Consider the following 16,587-nt stretch of genomic DNA (forward strand, 5'->3'; position numbering starts at 1 on the left):
AGATTTCTTCGCCCCTATCGGATACATTGTCCTGTAATTACCATATATGTGTGAATAATCAGTGCTCCCTCATTTTGGAAGACTAAATTTTAAAAATATAGGTACAAATGTGCATATTCATCCGTAATAGATTTGTAAGAAAAACATTAGGTGTGTGGTTGTACGGACAACTGTTTAAATTTTTTTTTTTTTCAGGTAGTACCAGGAGTGGCAGGTTGTCGTGTAGTAAACAAGTCTAGGACTTGGTAAGTCATATTTCTGTATTTGACATCATAATAGATGTAATTTGGTTTTGCTGGCAATGCACAGTGATGAGTTTATAGTTCAGTTGAATTTTTGTGATAAGAATTCTTCTTTCGCCCCTATCTGAAACATTGCTTTGCTGAAACGTACCTGACAGTTTTGTACCTTCAGTTAGTGTGCACTATATATGACTGTTCATTTCGTCTCTTTCAGGTGACTTGGATGACCTCATTCTGATGTAAGTGAACTATTGTGCAATTATCTTTTAAATGGTTTTATTCTGATGCGTAGGTATTTCAATGCTTTATGATGAGTTTATAGTTCATTTGAATTTCTTTGAAAGAATCCTTGTTCTTTCGCCCCTATCTGATGCATTGTATAGCCTGCAAATTCATTGCACCCTTAACAAATTATTTGCTTGGGTTTGGGGTTTCTTGAATTAGTTAAAATACAAAATTGGCTATGTTCTGCTCTTCCATGGTATTGTCTGTGCATAGTTATTTTGAATTAGTTAAAATATGTGTTGTTTGTGTCATCAGTCCATAGACTGGTTTGATGCACCTTTCCATGCCACCCTATCCTGTGCTAACCTTTTCATTTCTATGTAACTACTGCATCCTACATCTGCTCTAATCTGCTTGTCATATTTATACCTTGGTCTACCCCTACCGTTCTTACCACCCAAACCCAACTGAACAAGTCCTGGTTGTCTTAAGATATGTCCTATCATCCTATCTCTTCTTCTCGTCAATTGTAGCCAAATCTCCTCTCGCCAGTCCAATTCAGTATCTCTTCATTAGTGATTCGATCTATCCATCTCACCTTCAGCATTCTTCTGTAACACCACATTTCAAAAGCTTCTATTCTCTTTCTTTCTGAGCTAGTTATCGTCCATGTTTCACTTCCATACAATGCCACACTCCACACAAAAGTCTTCAAAAACATCTTTCTAATTCCTATATCAATGTTTGAAGTGAGCAAATTTCTTTACTTAAAGCTCTTCCTTGCTTGTGCTAATCTGCATTTTATGTCCTTACTTCTGCCATCATTAGTTATTTTGCTGCCCAAATAACAATATTCATCTACTTCCTTTAAGACTTAATTTCCTAATTTAATATTTCCTGCATCACCTGCCTTCGTTCGACTGCACTCCATTAATTTTGTTTTGGACTTATTTATTTTTATCTTGTACTCCTTACCCAAGACTTCGTCCATACCATTCAGTAGCTTCTCGATCTTCTGCAGTCTCAGATAAAATAACAATATCATCGGCAAATCTCAAGGTTTTGATTTCCTCTCCTTCGATTTTGATTCCCTTTCCAAATTCCTCTTTGATTTCCATTACTGCTTGTTCTGTGTAAACATTGAAGAGGAGGGGGGACAAACTGCAGCCTTGCCTCACTCCTTTCTGGATTGCTGCTTCTTTTTTCAAAGCCCTTGGTTCTTACCACTGCAGACTGATTTTTATACAGATTGTAGATAATTCTTCGTTCTTGGGTATCTGATCCCAATCAACTTCAGAATCTTAAATAGCTTGGTCCAATCAACATTATCAAATGCCTTTTCTAGATCTACGAATGCCATGATCGTGGGCTTGTCCTTCTTGATTCGATCCTCTAAGACGTAAAGTCAGGATTGCTTCACATGTTCCTACATTTCTTCTGAAGCCAAATTGATCTTCTCCCAATTCAGCTTCAACTTGTTTTTCCATTCTTCTGTAAATAATGTGTGTTAAAATTTTGCAGGCATGAGATACTAAACTAATGCCTATTGCTAGCGGTAAAATGTTTTGTAAAATTTGTTTTACAATTAATTTTATAAAAATTTGGTGATAACAAGTTGTGTTGCTCACGGTAAAATGATTTTATAAAATCTGTGGAAACATCAGGATGGCTATCTATGAACTTACTTTTGAACTAAGTGTATGTGCTGCCATCTATCGATAAACTTTAAAACCAAGATTCAGCTGCTCAACTTACAATGTGTTTGAGAGTATGGCTCCAACAAACAAAGCAAAACTTGCTGCTTTAGCTGCAATTATGTGTTGTACAGTGGTAAAAAGGAAGAAAAGAAATGCCAGCAAATTCTGGACTTGGTCGAAAATTAGTTGAGGTTAGAAGACCAGTATTCATATGGGAATTCGGCGATTGTGTTTTTTGCCTCTTCTTGCATTTCTGCTGTGGTAAAGTGGCATTTTAACTTCGTACAAACAAGGATATTTCTGGTATTTGTCAATAAAACACTAACGCTTCCTTAATCCACCAGGATCCTGCCATTTTACAGGGTGGCCACCCGTATGGGAAACCGGGAAATCAGGGAATTCGATAAATGGTGAGAAAACCGGGAAATGTCAGGGAATTCAGAAAAATCTGCAAATTCGTTCTTCTGCCAAATAAAATTGACATACCGTATATATCTGTTAATACAAGCACATTTTTCAGTTTTTATAACATAATCTAGGGCATGTCTTTTATGCCAGGAATAAATTGTAAAGAAAATTGATAGACATTTAAAAAAATCAACTGTGATCGCAAATGTGAAGTAACCAATAGCATCAATAGCTATATGGATAGCCTATAGGAAGCAGTAGCGACTACGATTGATCGAATATGAACATTAAAACAAGAATAATAGTTAAAACCACCTTTCCAATATTAATCTTTCCTATATTTAGGAAATAAACATTACAACTTACTATTGAATATTCTGTGTTGTTGGGGAACTGCGAGGCCTAAATTGCGTTCTCAGTTTTCTAATCACTTAAATACATGGCTTCCACAGCGAAATATGCATATAGACAAAATTCCACAACCCAACGGATGACTGTGTTTGTTTACTAAACGATGTGTGTGATAGTCTCTACCTCGTAAAATGTAAAAACAGACGAAAAACACTGAATGCAGGAAAGTGTGAAATTCGCTTGAAAATACTCATTCGAGTGCTCATTTTTCTTATTATTATTACAATTATTAAATATGCTGACATAGGTAAACCTTGTGTAAATGTGTAATGCATCGTGACACCGTTCAGGCCGCGCCATGTTGAGTTTCTAATCTATCTTTCATGCGAGGTGTTAGCAAGTTTTAGGCACGACTAGTAGCTTGTAATATCAAGTGTAATTTTGTGAATACAGAACAAGATTTAAAATAAAGTGACATCCCATTGTAAGATGAGTTGTTTTTTATTATTTGTTTTATGAAGATAATTTAGTCACTTTAACTCTAAGGTCTTATCGTGACTTCTAACTGTAGAATTTACATTAAATTACAATAGGGTGAAGAATGAAAAAAAAAAAGTGGTATTTTAAACTGAACAGTTAAATTTTTGAATACAGACCAGTGTCTTTGAAAAACTTGATAATTTGTTTGCACAGTGAAGGAGATGAGTGTGTCCCCTCAATATCCTTAGGTATACCGTGGTACTGGCGCCATTTGTCATACAGTGAACAGTCTGTTATGATGTGCTTCACAGTCAACACACTATTGCATGTTGTACAGATGGGAGGCAGTTTCTTCTCAAGGAGGTAGCTGTGACTTATCTTGGAGTGGCCAATCCGTATTCTAGTTATTGGGACTGATCTTGCCTGTGAAGGTTGTGAAGATAGTGTTGTACTGTAGATTCCGTTGTTACTTCGTGGAGTTTGCTGTTCGAAGTTTGAAGCCATTTTATCTTCCACTGTTGGTATAATTTTGTTTTAGCATAGGCAATAATGTCAGTGTGAGGGGTAGCTATTGTTAGATCGCCTAGCGGGAGGTAAGTAGCGTCTTTAGCTGCTTGATCAGCAGATTCATTGCCTTGAATACCTCTGAGAGGGTATCCACACAAGGATGACTTGTTTGCCTTCTTTCATGATGTTGTTAAACAACAGTTGTATTTCTTGTACAAGGATGTGTTTCGATGATGGACTTTCTATTGCGTTTAATGCACTTTTTGAATTGCTTATTTATTTTTTGGATGTGAAGCTTTCAAAATGTGTTTTATTATTACTGTCATAGCTGGAAACTTCCTTTATAATTTTATTTTTTGTCGTCGTGTGTCAGGGAAAAAACTGGTTTTTATGTCTGGAAAACAGGGAAATGTCAGGGAATTTCAAAATTTAGATTTGGTGGACACCCTGTTTTAGAAAGAAGTGTATACTATAGAGGTTCGCAATCCTCTCACAACGTAGCGCCAGCATCATTGTGATGTCAGCTTTGCTGATTGGTTCGTTTTGTAAAATTAGTTTTACGGAATAGAACGTCCTATTTTATGAAAAGTTTTATCAAAGTTTTATAAAATTTGACTTTGACCGTGATCAACATAAATTTTATAAAATTAAATTACTGTACAATAAATTTTACAGAAAATTTTACCGTGAGTAACAGGCATAATAGTGCAATAGTTTTCATACCTGTCAGCACCGGCTTTCTTGGGAATAGCTACAACATTCTGCCGAAAATTGGATGGGACTTCTCTTGTCTCATACACACTAAATGGAATAGCCTTGCCATGCTGGTTTCTCCTAAGGCAGGCAGTAATTCAGAGGGAATGTCATCAATTCCAGGTGCCTTGTTCCTATTTAGGTCGCTCACAGCTCTGTCAAAATCTGACCTCAAAATTGGGTCTCCCATTTCATCAGCATCAACAGCCTCTTCTTGTTCCAGAACCAAATTATCTACATCTTCACCTTGGTACAATTGTTGGATATTTTCCTGCCATCTTTCTGCTTTGTCTTCTTTCCCTAGATGTGGCTTTCCATCTTTCGTGATGGATAGTTGTATTGTAAAGATACGTGGAAAAGGTATTGCCGGCAAATTTTCAACGGGTTCTAGTCGATATTATGATGCCAATTTTAAGTTAGTGTTTATTAAACACTGGGAAATGTAGAATAATTGTGCAGCCGCAAGAAAATACGGCATAGGCCTAACTAAAGCCAATATTTGACGTTAGCGCGAAGGCAAAGAGCTAAAAAAAATGCGTACTGCACAAAAATGCATTCAGTGGTCCGCAACAAGGGCGCTTTAAAGAAGTCGAAGGTGAAATTGTGAGGTATGTGCACGAAAAACGCAGGGGCAGAATGGCCATACCGTGGCGCAATAAACTTGTTCGTTGACTTTCAACGTTCACGATTGGGCCTATACATCGCTAGCCGCTGAATTTGGCCGAACCCGGCAAGCGAGACGTGCGTGTAGCGGTAGCCGGTTATATCGGAAGCTGCGTAAAAGTAACAGTTTTATAGTTGCTATGGAATAGAAGTAGGCAAGTTGGACATATTCAGAGTCATGTCCTCCTAGTGCACAGGTGGCAACAGATTATCACTGGGACATTGTGCAAGTAAGGAAGTATCCTGCTTCACTGAATTTTTACTGAGGACACTTAGAACCTTTCACTGTGGTGGAGGTGATAGAATAACATCCACGGTATCACTTGCCTGGCATAAGACGCAACTAAAAGAGGCCCCAGGGGCTCTGAACTTGGGTACATGAGTTGGGGCTCTTAGCTGAGTCCTGGCATTGCTTCCACTTACTTGGGCCAAGCTCCTCACTTTCATCTATCCTATTCAACTTCTCTTTCTTGTTCTTTTCAAACCCCAACTGTATTAGGTATCGAGGCCTAGGTGGTCTTTCATTTTCACCCTCTTTGTGGCCCTTGTCTTTCTTTGGCCAATACTATAATGTTTTGAAGTGCTGGATCCCTTCGATTTTTTTATCTCTGATTATTGTTATACAGGAGATGATTACCTAGTTGTACTTCCTCTTAAAATAATAATCACCACCACCATCAGAACGTTTTAAGCAAGCCTCGGAACTATGGGAGTAACAGAGTTCCACTTCCATTTGATAGGCGAGGGACTGCCAGGAAACCACTTGGCGAACAAAATGGAATTCAGTGGGGAGCTATCAATATTAATAGGGCTTATGGAAGAAAGAAAATAGAAATGGCTGATCAGCAAAGAGAATGTGTCTGCATGTGTTAGGAGTTAATGATATTCAGGTGAGGGGAGATAACTAGAAATAAGTAGGATATAATAAAGTGATCTCAGCGAGTGTTAAAGAGCGAAGGGGAGACTGTAGGACAGAACTGCACAGCGGAAGTAGTAATATCTCTTTGGCAGGTATATAAGCAAAAGATGTGGGTAGATTTAGCTGTTGGAGAAATTAGGATGAGAGTTGTCTCAGTCTGTTTACCATGTGAGGATGCAGATAAGGATAAATCAACTACAGTATCACTTATTTACATTTAGGGTTTTTGCCAAGCAGCAGATTATCAATTCTTTACCTTTTCATCCTGTTTACCATCATACCATTAAGTGTTGTCCGTCTACAACTTTGTTGAGGTCTTTTGGTAGTCGCTCACAGTCCAGTAACTTATTTATTACTGTGTATGGTATAACATCATCCACAAAATATTGGTAAGTTTTATGAAGCAGTGAATGACATCTTAGTGAGGGTCAACATTAAGGATAGGTTAGTGCTGATGGGCATTTCCAATGTGCAAGTTGGAAATAGAAATGAAGGATATGACAAGGTGATGAGTATATGTGGGCATGATATGGAAGTTAATAGAAAAGGGAGGTGTTTTCTGAACTCCTGTACTAGTATGGGATTAGCAGTTATGAATACATTCTTCAGTCGTAAGGCTATTCACTGCTACACATGGGACGGTAGAGGTACCAGATCTATAACAGTATATATATCATAACTAACTATGAATTCAGGAAATATGTTAGGAATGTGCAAGTATTCTGAGGATTTTTTGATGAGACAGAACACTATCTGATCTGTAGTGAACTAAGTATCTCCAGGTCTAGGATAGAGAAAACAAAAGCTGTCTGCAGACAAATAAGTGTAGAAGATCTCCAGGATGAGGAAATTAGGCACAAGCTCATGGATATGACTAGTGAAAACATCCCAACAAAAGATAGTAAGCAGGTTCAGCACAGAGAAAGGAAATGGGTGGCATACAGGGATAGTGTAGTAGAAACAGCAAGGGAATGCCCAGGAACAACTGTGTGTAATAATGGGAAACAATCAATCATCTTGGTGAAATGATGAGCTGAAAGCAGCCTGTAAATATAAAATGAAGGCATATCAGAAATGGCTTCAAACAAGGACTGATGCAGACTGAGAATTGTACTTAGGTGGAAGACACAGGGCTAAACAAATAATTGTTGAATGAAAGATGAAGTCATGGGAAGATTTTAGTAATAACCTGGAGAAGCTAGGTGAAGCTGCAAGGAGACCTTTCTGGACAATAATAAAGAATATTGGGAGTGGAAAATGAAATAAAAAGTGTTCTGGGTAAATGAGGTGAACTCATATTAGATCAAAGGGAATCGCTGGATAGGTGGAAGGAATATTTTCAATATTATGATAATTATTTGGGGATATTAAGTCGTGTAATAATAAATAAACACCAGCTGACGCATTTCAATCCTGCGACCAGGATCGTCTTCAGAGCAACAACAAAGCAAAATGGCTACAGTCACTCCATAGTAACCAGACTCAAGATAGAGAAACCCTGTTAGAAATGTAGTTCATTCCAGGGCCTCCAAAGTCACGGAGAAAGATGTTGATGAGTTAACTGTGGAGGGTAGCCATGATCTACTCAGTATATAGCCGTCTCCTTTGTTGAAATTATTCGGGCGTTTAGCAATTTCTATCGCCTCACGAATGATTCTGGGAATAAAATGTTTCTCTTTACAAATGACAGAAGTTGCATCAAAATTTAGTTGATGGTCATTATGTATGGCATGTTCTGCCACAGCAGACTTCTCTGGCTGGCAAAGACGTAAGTGCCTGCGATGTTCTTTAACCCTTGTTGCTACTTTCCTACATGTTTGGCCTACATAAACCGATCCACAGGAGGAAGGAATCATATATATATTCCAGCGCAGTTTAAACCAATTGGATCTTTGACAGATTGCAAACAATTGCCTATGGTGATATTAGGCTTAAAAATGGTCTTGATATTGTGCTTTCTGAGAATATTGCCAATCCTATCCGTGACAGATTGCACGTATGGCAAGAAGGCCAGACTCAAAGGACGAGAATCACGCGACAATCTGTCTTTTGGCTTAGGATGTAGCACTTCGTCAATCTGTCTCCCTGAATAGCCATTGCTCAGAAATGTTCCCGTTAGGAACTCAAGTTCACCATTTAATTTATCCTCCTCACAAACCTCCCTTGCTCGGCTGATAAGAGTGTTAAGCATAGCACGCTTTTGGCAAGGATGGTGATGAGAGGACCCATGAAGGTATCTGTTAGTATGGGTAGATTTACGGTAAACCGAATGACCTAAAGTTCCATCTGATTTCTTAGAAACCAAAACATCCAAGAACAGCAAACAACCTCCACGTTCAGTCTCCATGGTAAATTTAATGTTTGGATGTATGCTGTTCAAGTGATCAAAAAATATGGATAATTCGTGTGTTCACCATGGGGCCAGATAACAAATGTGTCATCGACATATCTCAACCAGATGGACGGCTTGAGCGTGCAAGATTGAAGGCAACGCTCTTCAAAATCTTGCATATAGAAATTAGCGATGACTGGTGCCAAAGGCGATTCCATGGCAACACCATCCATTTGTTCATATATTGTACCATGAAAACTGAAATACGTGGTAGTGAGCACAAGGTGAAACAAATTAACAATGTCACCAGGAAAGATGTTATCCAACAGAGACAAGGCGTCTGATTGGAACCCTAGTGAACAGAGACACAACATGAAAACTGACCTTAGAATATCTCCAGGAGAAACATGCAGATTGGATAAAATGCCAATAAAATGCGATGAATTCCTGATGGATGCCTCATTACCTATGTACGGCTTGAGAAGTTCTCAAAGGTATTTGGCCAGGTTGTATGTAGGGGAACCTATACTGTTAACAATAGGTCTAAGGGGAACTCCGTCTTTATGGATCTTAGGAAGGCCATAAATTCGGGGAATTTTGGAAGCCTGCTGTCTCAAACCACGAGAAACATCATTCGGAATCGAGCTGGCTTTAAGAAGAGACACTGTTTTCCTATCAATGGCGTTGGTAGGATCATTTTTTAGCACCTTATAGGTGGGATCACTGAGAAGTTCCTCAACCTTGTCACTGAGACTGTTGACTACAATAACGATCAACAGTATTTTGTAAGAAAGAAGTGAGCTCCCAGGCGAAACTATCTTTACACCAATCTATTTTCATACCAGCTTTGCTGTATGGGAGTGAAAGCGCACTGGACCCAGGATATCTTATTCATAAGTTACAAGTATTTCATGAAAATAGCGAGAATGTTCACTGGTACAAACAGGCAGAGACAATGGCAGGAGGAATTTCACAATGAAGACATAAAGGCTGAGTTAACAATGAATTCCTTTGATGAAGCTGTATACATAAACTGGCTTCTGCAGTAGGGTCACATAAGGCGAATAGAGGAGGATAGGTTACCTAGGATAATAATGGACTCAATCATGGACGTTAAGAGACGTGCAGGGTGTCCAAGGCGACGATGGTGAGACTTGTTTCCTATGATTTAAAGATGAGATGTGTGGAACTAAATGAGGACACAGAGGCTAGCTAAAAATAGAGGATTGTGGAGGCATTTAGTGCTGTATATTCACAAAAGCTTGCAGATGTAATGTTGCAAGGCATAACAGTCTATAATAAAGATGTATGTATGTTACATATAAAAATTCTCTTGCTTCAAGCAGGTAAAATATCAACTTCATTTCCTCATTTAAAACACTATTTTGGGCCTGGAAGACTTGCGAGTGAGGAGACGAAATGCTCGAGTAAGTGGTACGGTATGTTCCCAGGTGTCAGTGGTCAGTGAAAGGATGATTTGGAGTGACATCAGCAGACAAATAACCTTGTGTGGAGTTTTTAAAAGGTAGGAAATATGATAATATGAAAATAAAATTGGAATTCAACAGGAAAAATTGGAACAAATATTAATTTAGAGGCAGAGGAATGGAATCATTTATCAAGGGAAATGTTCTACATTTCTCCGCATTTCTTGACATCATTTAAGACTAGGTAAACAATTGATAGGGAAACTGATACCTAGGCAACAGCCCTACATGCAGACCTACAATCTGAGAGCTATGTTTTCTCTTATCATTGCTGCATCCCTGTCGTCATTAAAGTCCTCATCCTCTGGATGGAACTGAACTTGAGGAATTACATTAACCCCGACATCTTCATTGAACACAAATCCCTCATTGATATATTATGCAGAACACAAGCTGCCCTAATCAAATGTGCAATGAGTTGGATATCTCTCAATTTTACATGATACAGTTGCCTAAATTTTTGTTTTAGTATACCGAAAGTGTGTTCAATAACATATCTACTTCTAGCCAGTCTCACATTGTAATTAATCTGATGTTAATTCAATTGGCCTCGGTCTCTGAAGGGGGGTTAGTAGGTTTCTCTTCAGAGGATAGCCACTGTCACCTAAAAGAAAATACTGACCGCATTTTTCTTCTAAATTATTGCCAAGAGGCGAATTTCTAAATACTCTTATCATGCACAGAACCCAGGATACCCCAGAAACACATCCAAAATTTTTCGCTTGTGGTCACAAACAGCTCTCATCTGAAAATTAAAAGTACTGTAAATAATCAACTGCTCTACCAGTATATTTACACATCCATTTTATAATAACAGTGGTTTACTATGAAGACATATATTGATAAATAAAATATACTTTTATCGAATAGTGTCCTTTTCTATTAATGTAGGAGTCAGGATCATTTGCAGGCTTGTCAATTTCAATATGACAGCCATCTATGACACCAATGACGCCAGGAAGTCCACTTTCCCTGAAATGCTGCTCGATATGTACTTTCTCATCTTCAGTAGGCCAAGTGATCACTTGTGGAGATAAGTTGCTAATGAAGACGGCCAGTCGTTTGACAATTCTATGCAGAGAGCTCAAAGAAATGTCAAACCGATCTGCAACATCCCGGAAACTTGCAGTCTGATGCCCAATAAACCACAGGGAAATCAGAACCTATATTGGAAAAGCAACACTTAATGATTATTATTATTATTATTATTATTATTATATTTATTATTGCAGCTGCAGACAAACCTGACTCAGTGCAGAAAGTTTTCCATATTGGCCAGACTGATGTTTGTATTGGTCACTTATACCTTCCTGCAATATTTTCCAGTATCTCCCTACTGACGCGAAAATGCTCCTTGAACGTTTGTCATAGAGAGGTACTGTTTCTTCTATAGGCAGAGAGAGAGAGAGAGAGAGAGAGAGAGAGAAAGGGAATTTTGGTTACAAATTTGAGTTACATGTAGTGAAAATAAATATCATTTAAACATAATTGCAGACAAGTAAAAAAATTGTAATAACTTGCCTAAATCTTCATTTTTCGCTTTTGGGAGGAGGTGGTGTTTATTGTTTTAAGAGGAAGTACAACTAGGCAACCATCCTCAATATAACACTGCACCCTACGGGTCAGGGTAACCACAGTAATTCCCAACTAGTCAGTTAAATATATCTCAGGGTATCCATGCCTCCAGAAAAATGGTTAATTTTTCTATGTTTGGTTTTACGTGTGTCCGAAGAGAAATAACGGTACCATACGCGGTTCAGAGAAAGTAACGATATCATACGCGGTTCAGAGAAAGTAACGATACCATACGCTCAGTAGTTGTTTTGTGAACGCAAACTTCAGTCATCCTTTTTAAAAAAAATATATATGCGCACAACGAGAACCTTACTCACTAAGTACAACTATTGGTTACTAGTATAAATGAAAACTCACTTCATTATATAAAAAAACCAAGAAACACATTTATTAAATTACCAAGATTCGCAAAAGAAATGGTCAATGTTAAATATGGTTCATAAGCTTGCAATTATCAATCTAATAAATAAATATTTTAATCAGTGAATCAAATATGTTAGGTCAGCGCTGCCTAATTCCTAAACTAAGCTTACATCTTAACACACTGAGTAACGTATTCCTGAAATGAATTATCTTCCCTTTAAAAATTACATTTGGTCACTTAAATATATTACATCACAGTCTTTTGGCCACGGTCGAAATTCGTTATATCAATAAATTATTCCATCAGTCACGGTATAATTACATACCTCATTGAAAATACAACCATCACGTTCAAGTTTCTGCAAAAATAAATTGAATTTGAATAATATGTCCTGAATACAAATATCAGTGACCTAAGTTATGTTGAAAGTTATCTGAGTTCGTTGGTGCAGACTACAGTAGAGTAAATGAAATATTGAATGACGCACTAAGTTCCTCGGTCCGATTGCCATTTAAATTACGGCTCCTAACTAAGTATTCGCTCTAATAATATTTCATATTAACAAAACGTCGATGATATCCTACGTAAATGTCAAATAATTTCCCTATTCTAGCTAAATAATTTCTTACGTATCGTATACCAGCTCAATATACATGCAGCCAGTGAGCATTTTTCATATATAGGTGTGCTAATGTCAACACAAAGATATTTCAACACTACATTATGATACTACTTGCATACAAGCTTATTCTTCCATGCAATAACCATTCATTCAGAATATGACATAATCATGTATTCATTTACCCATCACCGGTTGTTATTATTGTCAAACCACTTTCACACATCATTAAAATATACGTAATATTATTGTCCATACCTTGCTATAGTTCCTCCCTGGGGCATACTTATATTCTGTAATCGCACTACATGTGCTCCAACATCACATATAAAATATATCAAATATGCTTTACTTTCTATTAATCTGCGCAATATATCATTTAAAATACTATACACACTTCCATTATCTCACTATTAACTTTCAATTCAACCCATATTTAATTCCTTTAACATTCATAATTACCGCGTTTAACCTCCAATATTAATTAAACACAACGATATGTATCCCATCTATAGCGCAGAATTCGTTCCTCAAAACGCATTTTAATCATGCAATTCCGTATATAACCCCAAATTCAGTATCTTTCCTTTCAATAAAATCATACAGCAAAGAGTATGGTAACTTGTCTTAACCAATTCAACATGCGTCCTTCTGTGACGTAACTGGGTTTGACTAGTACTACATCACTCATGGTCCTTTCTAACTAACCGGGATTCTTTGAAAACAGCTGTTACACTATGTCGTACTTTTAAATCGTATTCCTTCATCCTTGGATAAAATAATGTAGTAACACGTTACCACTCCGTAATGAGATATCGTCTTAAATATTTCACACTGCACTTTCTTATATTCACAAGCACACTTAATTATCTCACGCTTAGGCTATTCAGATCTACTGTATATACTGGTAATACTCCACATAAGAAATTATATTACTTAATACTATTACTTAGCTCGCCATTCAATATCTCGGGCCTTAGTTGCTCCTCGGTGTGGTCATAGTCCTTAGATCGGGAACTGGGCAGGATTTCCACCAGTGGTATCTCAGGTAGTGTGACCTCCTCCACACGGGTCGGGTGGTTTTAACGGCCAGGATGACATCTCCCTCCAGGTTGGTCTATGTCGATTTAGCAAGCCATCATCTGTTCAGCAACACAGTAGACAATATGCGATGATTCTGAAAAATATAAGCTCATCATGGTTCTGCGTAGAATATATATATTTTTATGGTGATTGCTTCTTTATTTGGTTTTCCTTGCGATTATTTTCACTAAGAGTGGCTTAATCTCGAGCTCTCACGTCTCAATCAAGTTCCTATTTTCAAACGGCTTTGCGTCTAAGTATCTGGACGTATTATTCAAAGCTTCAGGATTTTACTCCTTCTTTCCAGTATTGTAACGCTTATCTATTCAATTCGCTCAATATTTCCTTCTTCTCAGCTTAATACTTCTCGCTAAATATTGCCAATCTCGCTTATTTTCGAGTGCGAAGTTCGGAACGTCTTGTTCTCACCACGTCAATTTTTCAAGTCAGTTTTTATAATAATCTGTTGGATCCTTCTTATTTTTTTAAAAACAATTCTATCGATTCTACACCATTGTACACCGCCTTCATAGTGGTAGGTTTAAGTTAGTCATGGCCTCCTAGCATACATCAATATCGATATCTTATTATACATTTCTTTGCCTTGGCTGGCCTCTACCTTCCGTAGGCGCCATTTTGAATACGTCCAGTAAATGCATCGGGTACAACACTAATCATAGGAAAAAAAGGAAGGGATCAGACACTTCGAAAAATGAAGATATCGTCCAAAGGAAGACTAGGGCCACGAAGGGCGTGAAATTGAAAGACTTCCTAGCCCTCGCAAACCTAATAGCGTTGGGGTCGGAAAAGAACAAGAGTTGACCAAGAGAGGTCGAATAGGATAGATGAAAGTGAGGAGCCCGGCACAAGTAAGTGGAAGCAATGCCGGGATTCAGCTGAGGGCCCCGTGGTCGCCACCCCACGCTCCAAAGTTCAGAGCCCCTGAAGCCCCTTTTAGTCGCCTCTTACGACAGGTAGGGGATACCGTGGGTGTTATTCTACCGCCCCCACCCACAGGGGGATCGCTTTTGGGATATTGTAATATATCCCTAGATCATCTTCACTGGAGTCCGAGTTCATATGATCATCATCAGAATCGCCTTCAAAAACGTCAAAATCGTCATGCATCATTCTCGTGTATCTTAGTGTGCAGTCAAATGATGTTTTAACTGTATGTATATAGGTATTTTAACGCCGTGCTTCTGTTTAACTGTACGTGTACGTGTCCTCTGCCAGGTGATGACCGATCAGCTGTTCACGCTTCACCAAGTGACAGCTAGGACCACAATGCACAGCTCACACTTATTTTGGTGTACTGCGCATGTCTCTGACGAACAGTACTTGTTCTGGAGCACAAACTGCTTTGCCAGTCCGCAAACTGGTTCGGGGACGATTCATAGTCTGTTGGAACAACAGAGTCCGCGTTTGAGTTTGAAGTTTGCTGGAACGCTCTTTCCGTACTGCGCATGCGTCTGCCAGTTTTTAAACCGTTCCCGTTCTTGTTGGAACAAACCTCTTGCCAACGTACTTCACTTATACCAACTGCTACTAACTTTAGTTTATCCATCTCCCTTTTCAGATTCTCTAATCTACCACAACGATTCAAACTTATAACATTCCACGCTCTGACTCGCAGAATGTCAGTATCCATCTTCCTGATGATAGCCCCCTCTCGTGTAGTCCCCACGAATGGGGGACTAGTTTACCTCCGGAATATTTTACCCGAGAGGAAGCCATGATCACTACATCATTCATACAGATAGAGCTGCATGTCCTCAGGAATTAGTTACGGGTGTAGTTTCCCGTTGCTTTCAGCCGTGTAGCAGTATCAACACAGCTGAGCCAGGTTGGGTATTATTACAAGGCCATATCAGTCAATCATCTAGACTGCCGCCCTTGCAACTTGCGAAAGGCTGCTACCCTGCCTTCGATGAATCGTTCCTTAGTCTGGTCTCTCAACAGATACCCATCTGATATGGTTGCACTTGCGGCTTGGCTATCTGCTTCATTTGGACACGCAAGCCTCCCCACCGCGGCAAGGTCACATGGTTCGCAGGAGAGGATTTAAAATACAGAATTGGCTAAATCCTGTTTTTTCATGGTATTGCTATAAAATCCTGCACATAACAAATTTGTTGTGTGAAGGAGGAACTTATATATTAGTAAGCACCTCAAGAAGAATCACAAACTGCTTCTAATATAGTTAGACTCTTTCGTTTCTGTTTTTTCCAGAGAGGGGGATAATTGGCCTGTGTTATAGATTGGATGACTCCCAGTTTATACTCATTTTATACTCATTCTGTAACAACAACCTTTAATCTGAAACTGCATTTAGATGTTGCATTGCAGCATGAAGAGTGAATATTTGATTCAATTTAATTGAAGGAGATTTCTTTGCCGCCATCTGTTACATTGCCCAGTAATTGCTGTATATATGTGAATAATCAGTGCTCCCTCATTTTAGAAAACTAAACTTTAAAAATAAAGGTACATATATGCATATTCATCCGTAATAGATTTGTAAGGAAAACATTAGATGTGTGGTTGTGTGGACAAGTTTTAAAAAAGCTTTTTTTTTTTTTTTCAGGTAGTACCAGGAGTGGCATGTTGTCGTGTAGTAAACAAGTCTAGGACTCCGTACGTCATATTTCTGTATTTGGCATCATAATAGATATAATGTGGTTTTGCTGGCAATGCACAGTGATGAGTTTATAGTTCAGTTGAATTTTTGTGATAAGAATTCTTCTTTCGCCCCTATCTGAAACATTGCTTTGCTGAAACATACCTGACATTTTTATACCTTTCAGTATATATGACTGTTAGTTTCCTCTGTTTCAGGTGACTTGGATGACCTCATTCTGATGTAAGTGAACTATTGTGCA

The 16,587-nt window shown here is 38.3% G+C and overlaps 1 protein-coding gene and 1 non-coding gene across 17 annotated transcripts in view; both read left to right on the plus strand.

The window, feature by feature from the left end:
- Window positions 1-16,587, plus strand: part of LOC136858565 (tRNA N(3)-methylcytidine methyltransferase METTL6) — a 97,868-nt gene that overhangs the window by 35,726 nt on the left and 45,555 nt on the right. For 9 of the 16 annotated variants that reach the window (XM_068225606.1, XM_068225609.1, XM_068225612.1 and 6 more), the window contains 4 exons: window positions 196-245; window positions 457-481; window positions 16,293-16,342; window positions 16,544-16,568. The gene's annotated coding sequence lies outside the window, so the exon portion shown is untranslated. The remainder of the gene's footprint in view (window positions 1-195; window positions 246-456; window positions 482-16,292; window positions 16,343-16,543; window positions 16,569-16,587) is intronic. The other 7 variants (XM_068225608.1, XM_068225610.1, XM_068225619.1 and 4 more) reach the window with 3 other exon arrangements.
- Window positions 540-621, plus strand: LOC137497190 (small nucleolar RNA snR60/Z15/Z230/Z193/J17). Its single transcript, XR_011017725.1, has one exon. It is a non-coding gene; the product is annotated as a small nucleolar RNA snR60/Z15/Z230/Z193/J17 (small nucleolar RNA).

The sequence above is a fragment of the Anabrus simplex genome, chromosome 1 (genome assembly GCF_040414725.1).
Source record: "Anabrus simplex isolate iqAnaSimp1 chromosome 1, ASM4041472v1, whole genome shotgun sequence".
Classification (NCBI taxonomy): domain Eukaryota; kingdom Metazoa; phylum Arthropoda; class Insecta; order Orthoptera; family Tettigoniidae; genus Anabrus; species Anabrus simplex.